The sequence below is a fragment of the Bos mutus genome, chromosome X (assembly GCF_027580195.1).
Source record: "Bos mutus isolate GX-2022 chromosome X, NWIPB_WYAK_1.1, whole genome shotgun sequence".
Lineage (NCBI taxonomy): Eukaryota > Metazoa > Chordata > Mammalia > Artiodactyla > Bovidae > Bos > Bos mutus.
Window position 1 is genome coordinate 122,591,135 of NC_091646.1, and position 17,198 is coordinate 122,608,332.

At 39.7% G+C, this 17,198-nt stretch overlaps 1 protein-coding gene across 3 annotated transcripts in view; it reads left to right on the plus strand.

Annotated features, from left to right (window-relative positions):
* The window catches only part of SH3KBP1 (SH3 domain containing kinase binding protein 1), a 332,811-nt gene that overhangs the window by 212,384 nt on the left and 103,229 nt on the right, over nucleotides 1–17,198 (plus strand). The gene's annotated exons all lie outside the window — the stretch shown is intronic.

Sequence of the window (17,198 nt, forward strand, 5' to 3'; positions counted from 1 at the left end):
GATCTTTACAATTTCTTTCCTTCTACTAACTTTCAGGGGTTTTGTTTTTTTTTTCCATTTGTTTTAGGTGTAAAGTTAGATTGTCTGTTCAATGTTTTTCTTGTTTCTTGAGGTAAGATTGTATTGCTATAAACTTCCCTCCTAGAACTGCTTTTGCTACATCCCATAAGTTTTGAGTCATTGTGTTTTCATTGTCATTTGTTTCTAGGAATTTTTTGATTTCCGTTTTTATTTCTTCAGTAACCTGTTAGTTATTTAGAAATGTATTGTTTAATCTCTATGTGTTTGTGTTTTTTTTTTTTTCTACAGTTTTTTTCTTGTAGTTGATATCTAGTCTCATGGCATTGTGGTCAGAAAAGATGCTTGATATGATTTCAGTTTTCTTATATTTACTGAGGCTTGATTTGTGACACAATGACAGATGTGGTCTATCTTGGAGAATGTTCCAGGTACACTAGAGAAGAAAGTGTATTCTTCCGCATTTGGATGGAAAGTCCTGAAGGTATCGATTAGGTTCATCTGGTCTAATGTGTCATTTAAGGCTTCTGTTTACTTATTAATTTTCTGTTTTGATGATCTGTCCGTTGGTGTTACTGGGATGTTAACGTCCCCTACTATTACCGTGTTACTGTCAATTTCCCTTTTATGTCTGTTAGTGTTGGCCTTATGTATTGAGGTGCTCTTATGTTGGATGCATAAATATTTAAGATTGTTATATTTTCTTCTTGGATTGATCCCTTGATCATTATGTAGTGTCCTTCCTTATCTCATCTAATATTCTTTATCTTAAGGTCTATTTTGTCTGATATAAGAATTGCTACTTTGGCTTACTTTTGATTTCCATTTGCATGGAATATCTTTTTCCATCCTCTCACCTTCATTCCATATGTGTCTCTGGGTTTGAAGTGAGTTCTCTTATAGACAGCATATATATGGGTCTTGTTTTTTTATCCATTCAGCCAGTCTGTGTCTTTTGGTTGGAGCATTTAATCAATTTACATTTAAAGGAATTATTGATATATGTGTTCCTATTGGCATTTTCTTAATTGTTTTGGGTTTGTTTTTTGTAGGTCTTTTCCTTCTTTGTGTTTCCTGCCTATAGAAATCCCTTCAACACTTGTTGTAAAGCTGGTTTGCTGGTGATAAATTCTCTTAACTTTTGCTTGTCTGTAAAGCTTTTGATTCCTCCATCAATTTTGAATGAGATTCTTTCTGGGTAGAGTAATCTTGGTTGTAGATTTTTCCCTTTCAGGACTTTAAATATGGCCTGCCATTCCCTTCTGGCCTGCAGGGTTTCTGCTGAAAGATCAGATGTTAATCATATGTGGTTTCTCCTCTGTGTTACTTGTTGCTTTTCCCTTGCTGCTTTTAGTATTCTTTCTTTGTGTTTAATCTTTGTTCATTTGATTAGTATGTGTCTTGGCATGTTTCTCTTTGGCTTTATCCTGTATTGGAATCTGTGTGCTTCTTGGACTTGATTGACTATTTCTTTTCCCAGGTTAGGGAAGTTTTCAACTATAATCTCTTCAAAAATTTTCTCATACGCTTGCTTTTTCTGTTCTTCTTCTGGGACCCCTATAATTTGAATGTTGGTGTGTTTAATTTCCAAGAGTTCTCTGAGACTATCCTGATTTCTTTTCATTCTTTTTCCTTTATTCTTCTCTTCAGCAGAGAGAAGAATTTTTTCACCATTCTTATTTTCTAGCTCATGTATCCATTCTTCTGTCTCAGTTACTTTGCTATTGATTCCTTCCTGAGTGTTTTTAATTTCAGTAATCGTATTGTTTGTCTCTGTTTGTTTATTCTTTATTTCTTCTAGGTCCTTGGTAAATGTGTTAATTGATTCTTGCATTTTCTCCATTCTATTTTTGAGGTTTTGAATCATCTTTACTAACATTACTCTGAATTCTTTTTCAGGTAATTTACCTGTTTTCTCTTCATTTATTGGGTTTTGTGAGTTTTTACCTTGTTCCTTCATTTGCACAAAATTTCTCTGTCTTTTCATTTTTTTCTAACTTACTGTGTTTGAGGTCTCCTTTTCCCAGGCTTTAGGGTCATATAACTTCTTCCTTTTGATTTTTGCCCTTGGTGGGGGAGGGTGTTCCAAGGATTTGTGTCAGTTTCACGTTGGGAGGGACTTGTGCCTGCATTCTGGTAGGAGGAGGCAAGTTTTTTCCCCCTCTGGTGGGCAGTACTGTATGCAGTACTGTGTTTTGAGGTGGCTGTGGGAAGCCTATCTGCTGATACTTGGGTTTATGTTTTTGTCTTGCTTGTTGTTTGGTTGAGGCATCCTGCACTGGGTATTGCCAGTAGTTGGGTGATGCCTGGTCTTGGATACAGGTGGAGGCCTTAGTGGGAGTTCTCACTAATTAATACAACCTAGAAAAACATCTATTTCTGCTTTATTGACTATGCCAAAGCCTTTGACTGTGTGGATCACAATAAACTGTGGAAAATTCTAAAAGAGAAGGGAATACCAGACCACCTGACCTGCCTCTTGAGAAACCTATATGCAGGTCAGGAAGCAACAGTTACAACTGGACATGGAACAACAGACTGGTTCCAAATAGGAAAAGGAGTACGTCAAGGCTGTATATTGGCACCCTGCTTATTTAACATATGCAGAGTACATCATGAGAAACGCTGGACTGGAAGAAGCACAAGCTGGAATCAAGATCACCAGGAGAAATATCAATAACCACAGATGTGCAGATGACACCACCCTTATGGCAGAAAGCGAAGAACTAAAGAACCTCTTGATGAAAGTGAAAGAGGAGAGTGAAAAAGTTGGCTTAAAGCTCAACGTTCAGAAAACGAAGATCATGGCATCTGGTCCCATCACTTCATGGCAAATAGATGGGGAAACAGTGGAAACAGTGTCAGACTTTATTTTTCTGGGCTCCAAAATCACTGCAGATGGTGACTGCAGCCATGAAATTAAAAGACGCTTACTCGTTGGAAGGAAAGTTATGACCAACCTAGATAGCGTATTGAAAAGCAGAGACATTACTTTGCCAACAAAGGTCCGTCTAGTCAAGGCTATGGTTTTTCCTGTGGTCATGTATGGATGTGAGAGTTGGACTGTGAAGAAAGCTGAGCGCTGAAGAATTGATGCTTTTGAACTGTGGTGTTGGAGAAGACTCTTGAGAGTCCCTTGGACTGCAAGGAAATCCAACCAGTCCATCCTAAAGGAAATCAGTCCCAAATATTCATTGGAAAGGCTGATGCTAAAGCTGAAACTCCAATAATTTGGCCACCTCATATGAAGAGTTGTCTCACTGGAAAAAATTCTGATGCTGGGAGGGATTGGGGGCAGGAGGAGAAGAGGACGACAGAGGATGAGATGGCTGGATGGCATCACTGACTCGATGGACGTGAGTCTCAGTGAACTCCAGGAGTTGGTGATGGACAGGGAGGCCTGGCGTGCTGCGGTTCATGAAGTCGCAAAGAGTCAGACACAACTGAGTGACTGAACTGAACTGACTGAGGATCAGAAGTTCTCTGAAAGTCTAGTGTCCTGGACTCAGTGCTCCCATTCCAATGGCTCAGGCCTGATCTCTGACCAGGGAACCGAGATTCCACAACCTGTTTGTTATGGCATTAAGGGGATTAAAGCAATCATACAAAAATAAAAAAATAAACTATAATCAAAAAACAAACTCCAGACAAATGGTAAATACAAGATCAGACAAGTAATACCAAAATCAAAGGAACATACACACACACAAGAAAAACCAAAACAGTACAAAGAAAAATGAGTACAAGAGTGACCTGGTGAGTGAAGGAAACCAAAAATGATATTGACCAATTAAAAACAAAACTAACTAAAACTCAAACTGGAATACAATACCAAAGCAGAGTGCCAACTGGGGAATAAAGGAAACCAAACAAAACAAAGTAACAAACATGGTTAAATAAAGAAAGAAAAGGAAAAAAATAGAAAAACAAAGTTATATAGGAGTATATTAAAAAGGTTTGTATATATTAAAGAATAACTACGGCAGGAAAAGAACAGTAAGAAAAAAAATTTTAAAAAGAAAAAACCCCATAGAACTACAGAAAGCTAATGTAGAAGTAGATTAAAGAGGTATATAAAGGAAATAAAAAGTGTGAGTTTTTTAAAAGTTCTCAAAAGGTTAGATAGAGTTAATAATAACAGTAATAAAATCAACAGTGACAGAGAAAAAAGAAGAAAAACAGAACAAGTCAAAATATCAGAATAATAATAAATGTTTTTCTTGGACCTCAGCTGTCAGCATCCTTTCCCTCTCTGTGAGTCATAATCCACCTCTGCCTCCCTAGAAGGCCATCCAGTACTGGGCTGGTCTCTGGACCTGCTGTCAGGACAACTCAGACTCTAATCTGGCCCTATTTGCTGCATGTTCTTGCCTCCAGTGTCCACAGCTGCCAGAGCGAGAAGGCATTTTCTTTTGTGGAAACTTTCATTGTCCTTTTGTATATTCCATAGACACAGAGTCTGCCTAGTTCATCATGTGGATTTAATCTGCATCTTGTCCAGCTGGTGGAAAAGTTTTTGATTCTCTTCCTTTACCACACTGCCCCTGGAGTTCAGTTGTGTTTTTATCTCCACTTCTGCGTGTGGGTCATCCACAGGAGTTTGCTCCTGAGGTTGCCCTAGAGGACTTGGGTCTGCCCCAGTGAGGACCAGGTGTGGAGGATTGCAGCTGCTTGGATCACAGGGGCCCTGGGAGCACCAGGTACTCAGGGGAGCTGGTGACCATGGGCATAGGAGATATGGCACTATTAAGGTTTTTTCTACCCTCTGGCAGCTCTGTCCTAGTGAGGATCAAGCATGGAGTTAGCATGGCTGCTTGGATCTCAGGGACCCTGGCAGCGCCAAGTGTGCAGGGATGCCAGTGGCTTCAGGTACAGGAGTTCTGGCACTATTAGAGTCTTTATCTAGCTTCTGGCAGCTAGCCTTACAAAGGCCTCCCTGCCTGGCTGTTCCTTCTCTGTTGCTTGCAGCAGTCAATTCAGTCACTCAGTCGTGTCTGACTCTTTGCAACCCCATGAACCACAGCACACCGGGCTTCCCTGTTCATCACCATCTCCTGGAGCTTGCGCAAACTCATGTCCATTGAGTTGGTGATGCCATCCAACCATCTCATCCTCTGTCGTCCTCTTCTCCTCCCGCCTTCACTCTTTCCCAGCCTCAGGGTCTTTTCTAAGGAGTCAATTCTTCGCATCAGATGGCCAAAGTACTGGAATTTCAGCTTCAGCATCAGTCCTTCCAATGAATATTCAGGACTGATTTCCTTTAGGATGGACTGGTTGGATTTCCTTGCAGTCCAAGGGACTCTCAAGAGTCTTCTCCAACACCACAGTTCAAAAGCATCAATTCTTCAGCGCTCAGCTTTCTTCACAGTCCAACTCTCACGTCCATACATGACCACAGGAAAAACCATAGCCTTGACTAGACGGACCTTTGTTGGCAAAGTAATGTCTCTGCTTTTCAATACGCTCTCTAGGTTGGTCATAACTTTCCTTCCAACGAGTAAGCGTCTTTTAATTTCATGGCTGCAGTCACCATCTGCAGTGATTTTGGAGCCCAGAAAAATAAAGTCTGACACTGTTTCCACTGTTTCCCCATCTATTTGCCATGAAGTGATGGGACCAGATGCCATGATCTTAGTTTTCTGAATGTTGAGCTTTAAGCCAACTTTTTCACTCTCCACTTGTACTTTCATCAAGAGGCTCTTTAGTTCCTCTTCACTTTCTGCCATAAGGGTGGTATCATTTGCATATCTGAAGTTATTGATATTTCTACCAGCAGTCTTGATTTCAGCTTGTGCTTCATTCAGCCCAGCATGTCACATCATGTACTCTGCATATAAGTTAAATAAGCAGGGTGACAATATACAACCTTGACATACTTCTTTCCAAATTTGGAACCAGTCTGTTGTTCTATGTCCAGTTCTAACTGTTGCTTCTTGACCTGCATACAGATTTCTCAGGAGGCAGATCAGGTGGACTGGTATTCCCATCTCTTGAAGACTTTCCCGCAGTTTGCTGTGATCCACCCAGTCAAAGGCTTTGGTGTAGTCAGTAAAGCAGAAGTAGATGTTTTTCTGGAACTTTCTTGTTTTTTTGATGATCCAACGGATGTTGACACTTTGATCTCTGGTTCCTCTGCCTTTTTAAAATCCAGCTTGAATATCTGGAAGCTCATGGTTCATGTACCATTGAAGCCTGGCTTGGAGGATTTTGAGCATTACTTTGCTAGCATGTGAGATGAGTGCAAATGTGCAGTAGTTTGAACATCCTTTGGCATTACCTTTCTTTGGGATTGAAATGATAACTGACCTCTTCCAGTCCTGTGGCCACTGCTGCGTTTTCCAAACTTGCTGGTGTACTGAGTGCAGCACTTTCACAGCATCATCTTTTAGGATTTGAAATAGCTCAACTGGAATTCTGTCACGTCCACTAGCTTTGTTCGTAGACTTAAGAGAACTGTTTTTCCTCCTGACACTTGCTGTGACACTACAGTTTGAATGAATGAATGAATAAAAATGGCAGCCAAGCACAGAGTGAATTGAACTTTTGCTCTAATGGACCAGAAATTTTTCTACAAAAAGGTTTCTCTTAAAAGTGTATTTATTCCATCTGTCCACACCCCAAACTTGAATCTCATATAAAAAAAAGTCAGGCTTGGTTTTTGAAAGGTAGCAAAATCAAAGTATGTTCACATTAAGTGAAGACAGTTGGTAAATAGTTGAGAAAAGAAGATAGCTGTGAAATCTGTGTGATTATAAGGGTTTGATATACTTAAGTCAGTAGTTCTAAGATCAGGGGGAAAACAACCAAACCTCAAAATCTGGGAACCAGAGTTCAGTCACATTTTGTTTTTCTACCATTTGAGAAACTATTTGTAATAATTACTTTGGTTTGTGTTTAAAAAGAGTTTTTGCTTATGAAGAACTGATAGAAAACTGAGAGCAATTAAGCTGTGGACCCTGTGCAAATAGGTCACACCCCTTAAACCAGTGCTTCTTCAAATACTGGGAAGTGAGAACTTGATAAGGAATCATTCATTAAAAACAGTTACACAGTTAATTCAACTCTTTTCAGTCCCTTTCCCGTGTATAAATAGGAATTCATGGGTTTAATTAGAAGAGCAAGAAATATATTTTTTACTTTGAAAACATTTGATAAAATGACTTGATACTTTTTATGAAACAACATTAATTGAAAATGACTTTATATCATCCACTTAGTCAGTGATGGATAACTATAAGTAAAGTGTGATGATAAATGGCCAGGGATGCTCTGTATGGGTGGTATCTTGTGAGTTACCATCATGACTCATTTTACATCTGTTCTTAGCATCCTTACTGATGACTTGGAAAAGGAAATATAATGACACACTAATGGAAGCTGCATGTGATTTCTAGTTAGGGTGTGTTGCAAACCAAGTCAGACTTTAAGAAAGGCATCAATAATGTGAAAGGTAGGCCATTCTTTCTACCTATGTTAGTGTGTGCTGTTTTCTTAAAACTTTTACTCTAAAAGTAATCACTGGTTTGTAGAAACACTGGATAGTATAAAAATATATAGCCAATGGGAATTTCCCATATGACTCAGGGATCTCAAACCAGGGCTCTGTAACAACTTAGAGGAGTGGGATGAGGAGGAGGAAGGTGGGAGGGAGGTTCAAGAGGGAGGGGACACATGTATACTGGTTCATGTTGATATGTGTCAGAAACCAATATAATTCTATAAAGCGATTATCCTTGAATTGAAAAAATTTTTTAAATATACAAGAAAGTAAAAAGCATTATAATTTAATCACCCTGGGGTCCACACTGTTGACATTATTTTGTATTTGCTTTCACTCCTTTTGCCATGCATTTTTAACTGGTTGAGATCATACCACATGCATAATTTTTTTTTACACACATGATTGTGTATCTTTTCCACTCAGTATTATATATGATTTCCCATGTCATTGCAAACTTTCAGTAGACATCTCTCTAGAAGGCTATGGAATGTTCAGCTTTGAGGCTCTAGTTACCTAGAAGATCTGGGAGATCTGGAATTGGATGGTTGCATTGATTCCTGTCAATATTGTATTTAAATCTCCCATATTATAGCTAAAAACACAACACTGTCTTGAAAACAGAGATAAAAATAACAGAGGAAAGCCGTTTTGCCTTGTGGGATGGGCTGTGTAGCAGTAGGCATTCCACAAATGTTTGCTGAATTTAATGTACTACCTATAGGATCCAAACTGAATACTATTTGTCCCTTCCTTCCTGGTATTGAAAGAAGCCTTTAAGAGCAGCATTTGGCAGTAAAGCCTGGCCCCTTCCAGGAAGAGGCCTGTGAATCCATCTTTTCATGTGTAAGTATCTGTCAGCAATATCCACTAGCATATTTGGAAATCTGTACCACATGAGTTTATGGTCTCATTCAGCCACTGTTTCTTCACTGCCTTGGGAGGAGTATCAGTTTGGCCTGGCAATTTCAGATTTCTTCATCCATTATTGAATGGTTGCCAAGCTTTGTGAAAGATGGCTTGGGGTGATTTTCAGTGGTGGTGTGTTTACTCCTGAGTATCAAAATGCTCAATAAAAGGCTTTCTGTTCTCTGACAACAGGCCGTTTTCCCCAGACACATGCCTTGTTGTTTTTCCATCGTTAACAGTAGATAACAGTTTGGGAGCAGCCAGAAGCAGTTGGCGTGGGCTTGAACTTGGGGGGCTTCTGGCCACTCACTGTTGGGCACCACCTTAACCGAAGCCTTATTGACCTGAATGCTCTGTTTTTTGTCGGCTCTGGTCCTTGTGGTTTCTCCTGTTTGTTCTGTCTGCCTTTCCTTATAGGCAGTGACTATATGGTGATGGCTGTTGCCCTTGTTCCTTGATCTTTTTTCAGAATGATTGCTTTCCTCTGAGCCTGTCTCTGCTGTGTGACTATCTTCTATAAGTTGTTCATGCTCTTCAGTCCCCAAGCAGAGGAGCGGGACAATTAACCTGCTGTTTTTCAAAGCTGTTGTAATTGAAACAGTCTTCCTTTGTAACTAGATTCATGAAGAGGCATTATGATGATTGATTTTTTTATTTGGTAAAATTCAATAACAGTAATAATGGTTATATACTTTACATATATTTTTCCATTTAATCTTCCTAGAAGATCTATGAGGTATCTATTATCTCCATTTCAGACAAAGCAACTGAGGTTAAGTAAGTTGCCCAGGATCACATAGTTGGTAAGTCTGATCTTAGAGGGGATTCCTATTAATACTAATTCACTCTTAACCACCAGATGCGATCATGAAAGGGAAAACAGGTTGATTTGTTCCATTCTTACATCCCTTGTACCTAGAAAGTGCATCTTACACAGGACTTCCCCATAAATCTAAATTTTTTTTATTGTTAATATTTTTAAAAATTTTTTGGCCATGCTGCCCAGCGTGTGGAATCTTAGTTCCCTGACCATGGATTGAATGTGTACTCCCTGAATTGGAAGCGTGGAGTCTTAACCACTGGACTGCCAGAGAAGCCCCCAAATCTAAATGTTTTGGATGGATGTTGAATTTATTGTTGGCTGAAGTAAATTACGAATATTTCGTACCTCCAGTGTGCAAGACACATCACAGAATACAAAGATTACCACAATACAGCCCTTGCCTTCCTGTCTTGCTTATTATCTCAGTCTGTTAAACAGATACATACATCAGTGGCCATAATTACAAGGCAGAGAGTAGTGAATGCTATTCTAGAGATTCAAAGCAAGTTCAGTAGGAATAGAAAGAAGTGGGAGAATTCCAACAGTTGGCATCTAGGATATTTTTATGGAAGGCACAGAATTTGGGTTCACCCCTCATTGTTAAATATCTTTTTTTGTTGTTAATATCTTAATAACTAGTCATTAAACTACCCTGAGTTTAATTGGATCTCTTTTTGAGGACCTCCATTCTTGGAGCACCTTGGGGTCATCTTTCTAAGTATTCAGCTCTACATCTAGAAAATGTAAGCAATGTGTACCTGACCTCTGGATGTGCTTATAAGTCCCTGTTTTGCATAAGTATGTGATGTGAACTCATTCTTTCTAATAAAATATAAAGGTAGTGTCATTGAGTCTTTAAGCTTTGGTGCAGTTTTCTCTTCTGTTCTTCTGTAAAATCGGGGAGCCTAGTTGATTCCAAAAAGGAGTAAGTGTTATTCTTTGGGAATCTGTAGAGCAGCTGATGAACATAAGGAATGAGTCCTACAGGATTTAAGCCAGAGCTAGTAATATTTACATTAGCCAGATTTAGAGATTGTCTTTATGGAGACAGTCGGTTATCTTTCAGAGAAGTGGAAAGAGTCTTTACTGGAAGACTGAGGTGAGTTTCTGGATAAAGATGGGTTTGTTCTGTAACTCACCTCACTACATGCTGTCTGCACCCTTAATGATTTTGTGGTTGAATATTAAATAGCAGGATATCAGAGCCTCATGAGCAATTTTTTTTGCCATTCTAGTCAGTATTCCTTCATAGAGAGAGGCTGGTAGAGAAAGAGCAGTATACCCTAAGCCTTTGTAAAAATTGTGATAAAATATACATAACATAAAACTTACCATTTTAACCATTGTTAAGCGTACAGTTCAGTGACATTAAGTACATTCACATTTTTACACAACTATCACCATCAGCTGTCTGTCTCCAGACCTCCTTTCACCTTGCGAAACCAAAACTCTGTACCCAGCAAGTCTCCCTTCTTCCTGCCCCCAGCCCCTGGTGGTCACCATGCTACTTTTGTGTCTCTGTGATTCCTACTATTTTAGGTGTCTCATATGAGAGGAATCGTCTAGTATTTATCCTTTTGTGATTGGCTTCTTTCACTTAATGTAATGTCTTCACAGTTCATCCATGCTGTATCATATGTCAGAATTTCCTTTTTTTTTTAAGGCTGGATAATCTTTCATTGTATGCCCTAGCCTTGTAAGTAGCAATTTTACTTGAAAACCAAGCAACAAAACATTGTTCCAAGTATTACCTCTTTTCTTTCTTTTCTTTGATGGGGTGGGGGTGGGGATTTTGAAATGTTTATTTTAGAAATACGTAAAACTAAAATGAGTACTCCAACAGCTTACAGAGAAGAAACAAGAAGCTACATGTTTATAGATTCACGTTTGCATGAATATTCTTACCATGATTCTAAGACCCAGAATACCTAGAATAGAGGACATTACATTTTGATTTGAAAAATACATAATTAAAAAATTTTACATGTACAAAATATGACTAATATCACTTTTAGAACAAAGCAAGCTGCTTCTAGCTTGTCAGAGTTATAAGGAAACCAGTAGTGCTCATACTGATTGGTTATTAGATCTTTATGCCAGCAATATAAATACATTACAGAGCTTCCAAATGTTTTTAAGGAACTTCCTGAGAAATTAAAAGTGTGTCCTAAAGTACATAGTGAGACCTTATTGGTGACACTGAAAATCAGGTATCAGTTGGTCACAGTTTTCATGATGATGCCCCCAAAATATAGGTCAGCTTTCTAAACCAGCTCCGCCTGCTTTGTTATTTATTATGGACTTCATAGCTTATTAACAAGCTTAGCATAGCTTATTAACTTATTGTGACTGAAACTGTTTCATTTCGTTTCCTTCCTCTGAAGGACAGAAAAGCTTGTCTGGAAATTTCTTTTGGGGGAAAGAAATTTCCCATTTTTGTCTCTATCCTAAGACATTTTTGGAGACATACTTGACTAAACTGTTTACTTGAAATTTGTTAGATTAGAAAGATTCTTTTTCATATGTGTCAAGAGCTTATGTATTTTTATGTTTTTTTTTTAATCTTTTCAAATGGTAGATGGATTGATGTTTTAACAGTAAACTAACTGTTCAAAACTATCACAGACCTACTATTTTTTCACTGATGTCCCCACACCAGCATCAGAGACTTGAGAAACACATCCACTGTGGTTCTTCTCATTGGGATAGATTTTCCACCATGCTCCTCTGAACCTCTGTTTCCAGCTTTTTTGCCTCTCTAGTGAGGGTCTGAATTTAACGTTCTTCTTATACCATTGGCACTCAACATCTCTGTTGAATCCGTATATGTTGACTTAAGAACATAACAGAGTTTGGGTGTTTTCCCATCTGTATACACACCAATTCAGTCACTGATTTATCCCCGTCATGACTGTGGAGTATGAACATGTTGGCAGTCTATGTGTTTCTCCAACCTCTCTTCTGCATCCTTAGTTTCACTGCCTCAGTTGGATCATTGTGTCAACCTCCTAAAGATCTCCTTGACTTTCGCGTGCTCTTTCTTCTTCATTCCTCCCGGTGCCACCAGATCACTGGTCTTAAAGTCAAAAATGTGATCAGACCATACCTCTGCTTACTCCCAGTTGCCTTTAAGATAAAGCACAGACTGTAACATTGGCCCCGTTTATCTTGCTGACCTCCTGGTCCAGGCATCTCCCCCTCCCTTCACCCCACCTGCAGGATCCCCTCTTTGTCAGCCCCATTCTGTGCTGTGAAGCCCCCATTCTCTGCTTACCTTCTTGCCTTTGCTCCTTCTTTTCTTTAGCCCTAATGCTTTTTCTACCATTTTCTACTGGGCAAATTCCTACTCATCTTTTAGAATTTAACTCCAGCCGTCGGACACGACTGAAGCGACTTAGCAGCAGCAGCAGCAGCATCACTGCTCTGAGACTTATTTTCCCATGTAGAATTGTTAATGGCTCTTTTTTTCTCTTTTATATATACTTATATTGTCATGTTTATCCCTTTGCACTGTGGTTCTTGGTTAATTAGTATGTCTCCACTGCTAAACTTTGAACTCATTAAAGATCCAGGCTTGGCCCATCTGATTTTTGTAAACCCAGCTTCCAGCATGGATCATGGCTTATGGTTGTGTTGTTGTGCTCTATTGCCCAGTCCTGTCCAACTATTTGCAGCCCCATGGGCAGTAATCCACCAGGCTCCACTGTCCATGGAATTCTCCAGATAAGAATACTGGAGTGGGTTGCCATTTCCTCCTCCATGGGATCTTCCCAACCCAGAGATCAAACCCACGTCTCTTGTGTCTCCAGCATTGGCAAGCGGGTTCTTTACCACTTCACTACCTGGTAAGCCCCTGATGTCCCTGTAATAGTGGTCAAAGTCAAATGTTCACTCATGGTGGTATTTCTAGAAAAGAATGCTAAATAAATGAACACGTGAGTGAGTGAAAGAAAGGAAGGGAGGGAAGAAGGAAGGAAGGGTGAATGAAGGAAGAGTGATGGAGCACTTTAAAGATAGAAAGGAATACTGAATAATACTTTGCCCTCAAGTATCTCATACACATAAAAATGTCATGATCACATGTCAGCTGCATGTCAGTAGAATACATTTAGCTAGCTGGACTTTAGTTGCACCTTAGAGGTGAGATGGAATTCAGATATACTAAAGGAAAAGATGCTATCCCAGGTAAGGGGAATAGCCTAGACTATGTTGGGACTGAATAAGTCAAAGTACTGTAGAGCTGGGAAGGATCTTGTATGCTCATTGAATTCATACAGCTGCTTGATTAGAAAATTAGGACTTGCTCCATGTATGTGTAGGCAGTTTCTTATTAAAGCCCTGGATAAACGTAACTCAAACTGGCCCTGTGATATTCCCTGCTGCCCTACCATCTTTCTACATTCTTCTTAAATTCTCTAAATGCATCTAAAAGGAAGGTATTATTAATCAAAAGATAAAACTAATCCTCTGGTAGAAGAAAGGTGTGATTCCCTTTTATGTGTCCTAACAGCAGAAGAGAGTCTTTTGAAAGCATAATGGTAAATTGTGTTTTGCCAAAGTAGTATGTGAAATGGAAATTTACTTTGGCTTGTTTATCCTCTTTGAATAAGATGTCCTACAACAAAATAGCAGGCAGGCTCCTCTCTCGGGAACAGTGGGGGTAAAATAGAAATAGCATTTTCATATACTGTCAGACGTTTGGAGAGCTGCCTTCTATGCTTTTAATGTTGTCTGAATGTACATCCTCCACCTCATTGAGTGCTTAAGGTTTTGATTCGTTCTTTAGCACTGCATTTCCCTAGCATGAGTGGAAGCCTCTAGTACACCTTCAGAAAGTTATTTTGCTTTGACAAAGAGAAAATCCAGCCCATCCCATTAATGCATGTATTGGATGGTTCTTTCCAGTTTTTTTAGGGCATGGTCTCCTGAGGTATTCAAAAAGCAAACAAATGAACCAAATGATCAGATCCTGGCAGAAGTTACAGTGCATGATAAATTCTACAATTTGGCTCGTATTCTCAGGTACATCTTTCCTGCTGATGCACACATGTGTCTCAGAGAGAGAGTGTGTGTGTTTAACATACAAATATAAAACAGACTTCATATAAGCACATTCAGTAAAAGGATAGATACTAACGTTTCTATTGGACAAGTTGACAGAGTAAACCCTGGAAGATTTAATGGAAGCATCTAAGATGGGATTAGGTGTCTTACAGTCAGAGAAAGTTTGCTCTTTGTCTAAGAGCACAAGAGAAAGATGCCAGCCATGGAGAGATCTAGCACGTTGCAGCGATTAGAAGTAAACCCTCAAATTTCTTCAGGACTTTGGGAATTTACATGAATAGCCATTGAGAAACAGTATATATTCTGAGTGTTTTTAAGTAGATATAGTATGGGGTGATGGTGGAGAGTGATTAAAATTTGAGTCTACAGGAGATCCAAAGAAGCGACTTGAATTGGGGAATAGGACCGTTGTCTAGAAAACTTTCAAAATAGTCCCTGTGACAGAAGCTAAGTCCATAGGCTGGGGTCAAAGAGGAAGGGATGAATCTGAAAGCAGGAACTGGGTGGTGGGTTTGATATGGAAAGGTACAGTAAGAGAGTCAAGGGTGGGTTCCAAGTTGTGAGTCTAAGAGACAGAGAGGATGAGGCAAGAGAATTTAGGAAGCAAAGGTGGTAATGTTCTCACCCAGCTCTTCCATAGCTTGCTCATTCTTGCGATGTGTCGACAGGTATCAAAGAAGTGGGATGTGTTCACATAAATTTAGAAAACTCCGAAATAATGTTAAGGATAAAAGTACACTGTAACTACAGGACTTCTTTGAGCCCAAGTATTCTGTGTTTCCCACATTTACCAAATTGTGACATTAGGTGTTGAGGTGCTGAGTTGGTGTGTTGGTGGAACATCTTGGCAACACGTTTTGGAAAATTATTTCAGAACAAGAGAATGGGGTGTGTGTGTGTACACATACATGAGTGATAGTGACCCCTCCAAGTGAGAGTCCTTTGATCATAATAAATAGGAACTTGAGACAATGTGAGGGAGCAAGCAAGGAAGAGTATTTGGAAGTCACAAGCAGAGAGAGGTCCACCAGAAACCTGGCTGAGATTGGGTTCTTCTTTATGGCAACCAATAATTAATAGGAGATTGGAGTCATGTGCATGAGAACGAGGGAGTGAGACAGGGGCCATAGAGGGCCAAGAATAGAATCTGCTGTTATCAGAAACCAGGCTAGAAGAGCTGATATGTGACAGTGACAAACAGCAGGACTCCAAGAGGGGTCTGGATTGTCAAGGAGGACGGCTCCTTTCATGTAGCTCTTGTGATGTGGTAGGATGCTAATGGTAAGGCAAAGGCGGAGGAGATGTCGTCCCCAGATTTCTGGCTCCATTCAGTGAGCACTTCCTGACCCTTTACTTTGTGGAGATAAGAGAATAATTAACATCTAGGCTTTGCTCTCAAGGAGGGCACTGTTTCTGAAAAGAAAGAAGGAGAAAAGCAGTTAAACTTCAAATACTTCTAAAGCAGCTGTGAATCTGACAAGGTCTTTAACTCTGGTTGGGCCGGGAGGTTTCATGTAACTTGACTTATCACTAACTTTTCAAGACAGCCAGGGAAATACACATTATGTGAATAATTGTAAGTCTTAAGCCCAACATCATAATCAGAAGATTACTTTTTACATTTTATCTTCTCTTGTAGCCAAGTTTGAAAGAGATTCACATGAAGCATGTCCCTTTGGAGATGTCAGAATTAACACAGTGGTATGTGAGGTATTTCGAAAGTAACCTCTGTCCCTAGGATGGAGGTCCAAATATATATTTTTCCTACTGCACTATGCATTTGATTTTTAGAATTTTGAGTTGTATTGTATTCTGGCATATCTTCTGTTGAGATCAAGTCATTTAAGCTGAGCCAGTCAAAGGTGGGTGAATTGACAATTGTTAATGTAAATTTCCCAGCGAGTTAAAAAAAAATCTTCTATTAAAAGTGCACAGATGCTCTGTTGTATGGACACTCTTTTGTACTAGTTCTCTTCTGGCTCAGACAGTAGCTGGCTGCTCACAGGGCTTCTGCCCTGCTCCTGCCTCTCCCTGCTGAGCACCGAGAAGACTTCATAATATCATCAGTCATAGATGTTTGTGAAAGGAGCCTGTAAGAATAAATTAAAAAGGTAACAGTGAGTTTAAATAGCAGTTTATATATCTCTCTGAGTTATGGTGGGAAAGGAAAGCTGAAAGGTTGTGGATATGGTCATATACAGACACTGTTTTGTCTCTCTTCTCACCGTGACCTCCCATGGCCTGTATCTTGACCAGGATTTGGGCTGACCATGCAATGGGTGGGCACCCCTCAACACACCACTCTGGAGAACCCAGGGAATTGCTGATTCAGTGTTTGCAGGGACATTCAGCATCCTCTTGCCTTTTCGTCTGCTTCACTGCTTCATGTGTTTTGGATTTAATAAATCTGTACTGAACAGAAAGGGAAAGTACTGTCAGATACTAGTGTAATAAAATTAATGCCTTCAAAGAGCCATCCTTGATCTTGTATCTCACCAGCTTTTTGAAATGTCATCTCTTGTGTTTGGCTTTGTGTAAACACTTGAATGCTGTCTCCATTTAGCTCCTCAGAAGATCACCCTTTCCTAGAATAGCCGCCAGAAAGCCTAGTCTTCCCACAGTGGGGCTCCACTAACTGCTAGGATGTACAGAGCTCTCTCCTTCCTCCCCTTGCCCCGCCAACCTGGTTGCCTTTGTGATTTCAGTTTTCTGTGATCGTGCTGGAGAAGAGACTTCCAGAGGTGAAACTTAAACTTTCCTCTCCTTAGCATTGTCCTATAACTGGAAATTTTTTTGCACTCAAAGGAGCTTGCATCTGAATTAGAATAAAGTCAGAGGAGTGATTTTTGTGCTTGGTTTGAGCGGGATCCTGGTCTCAGGCTCCAG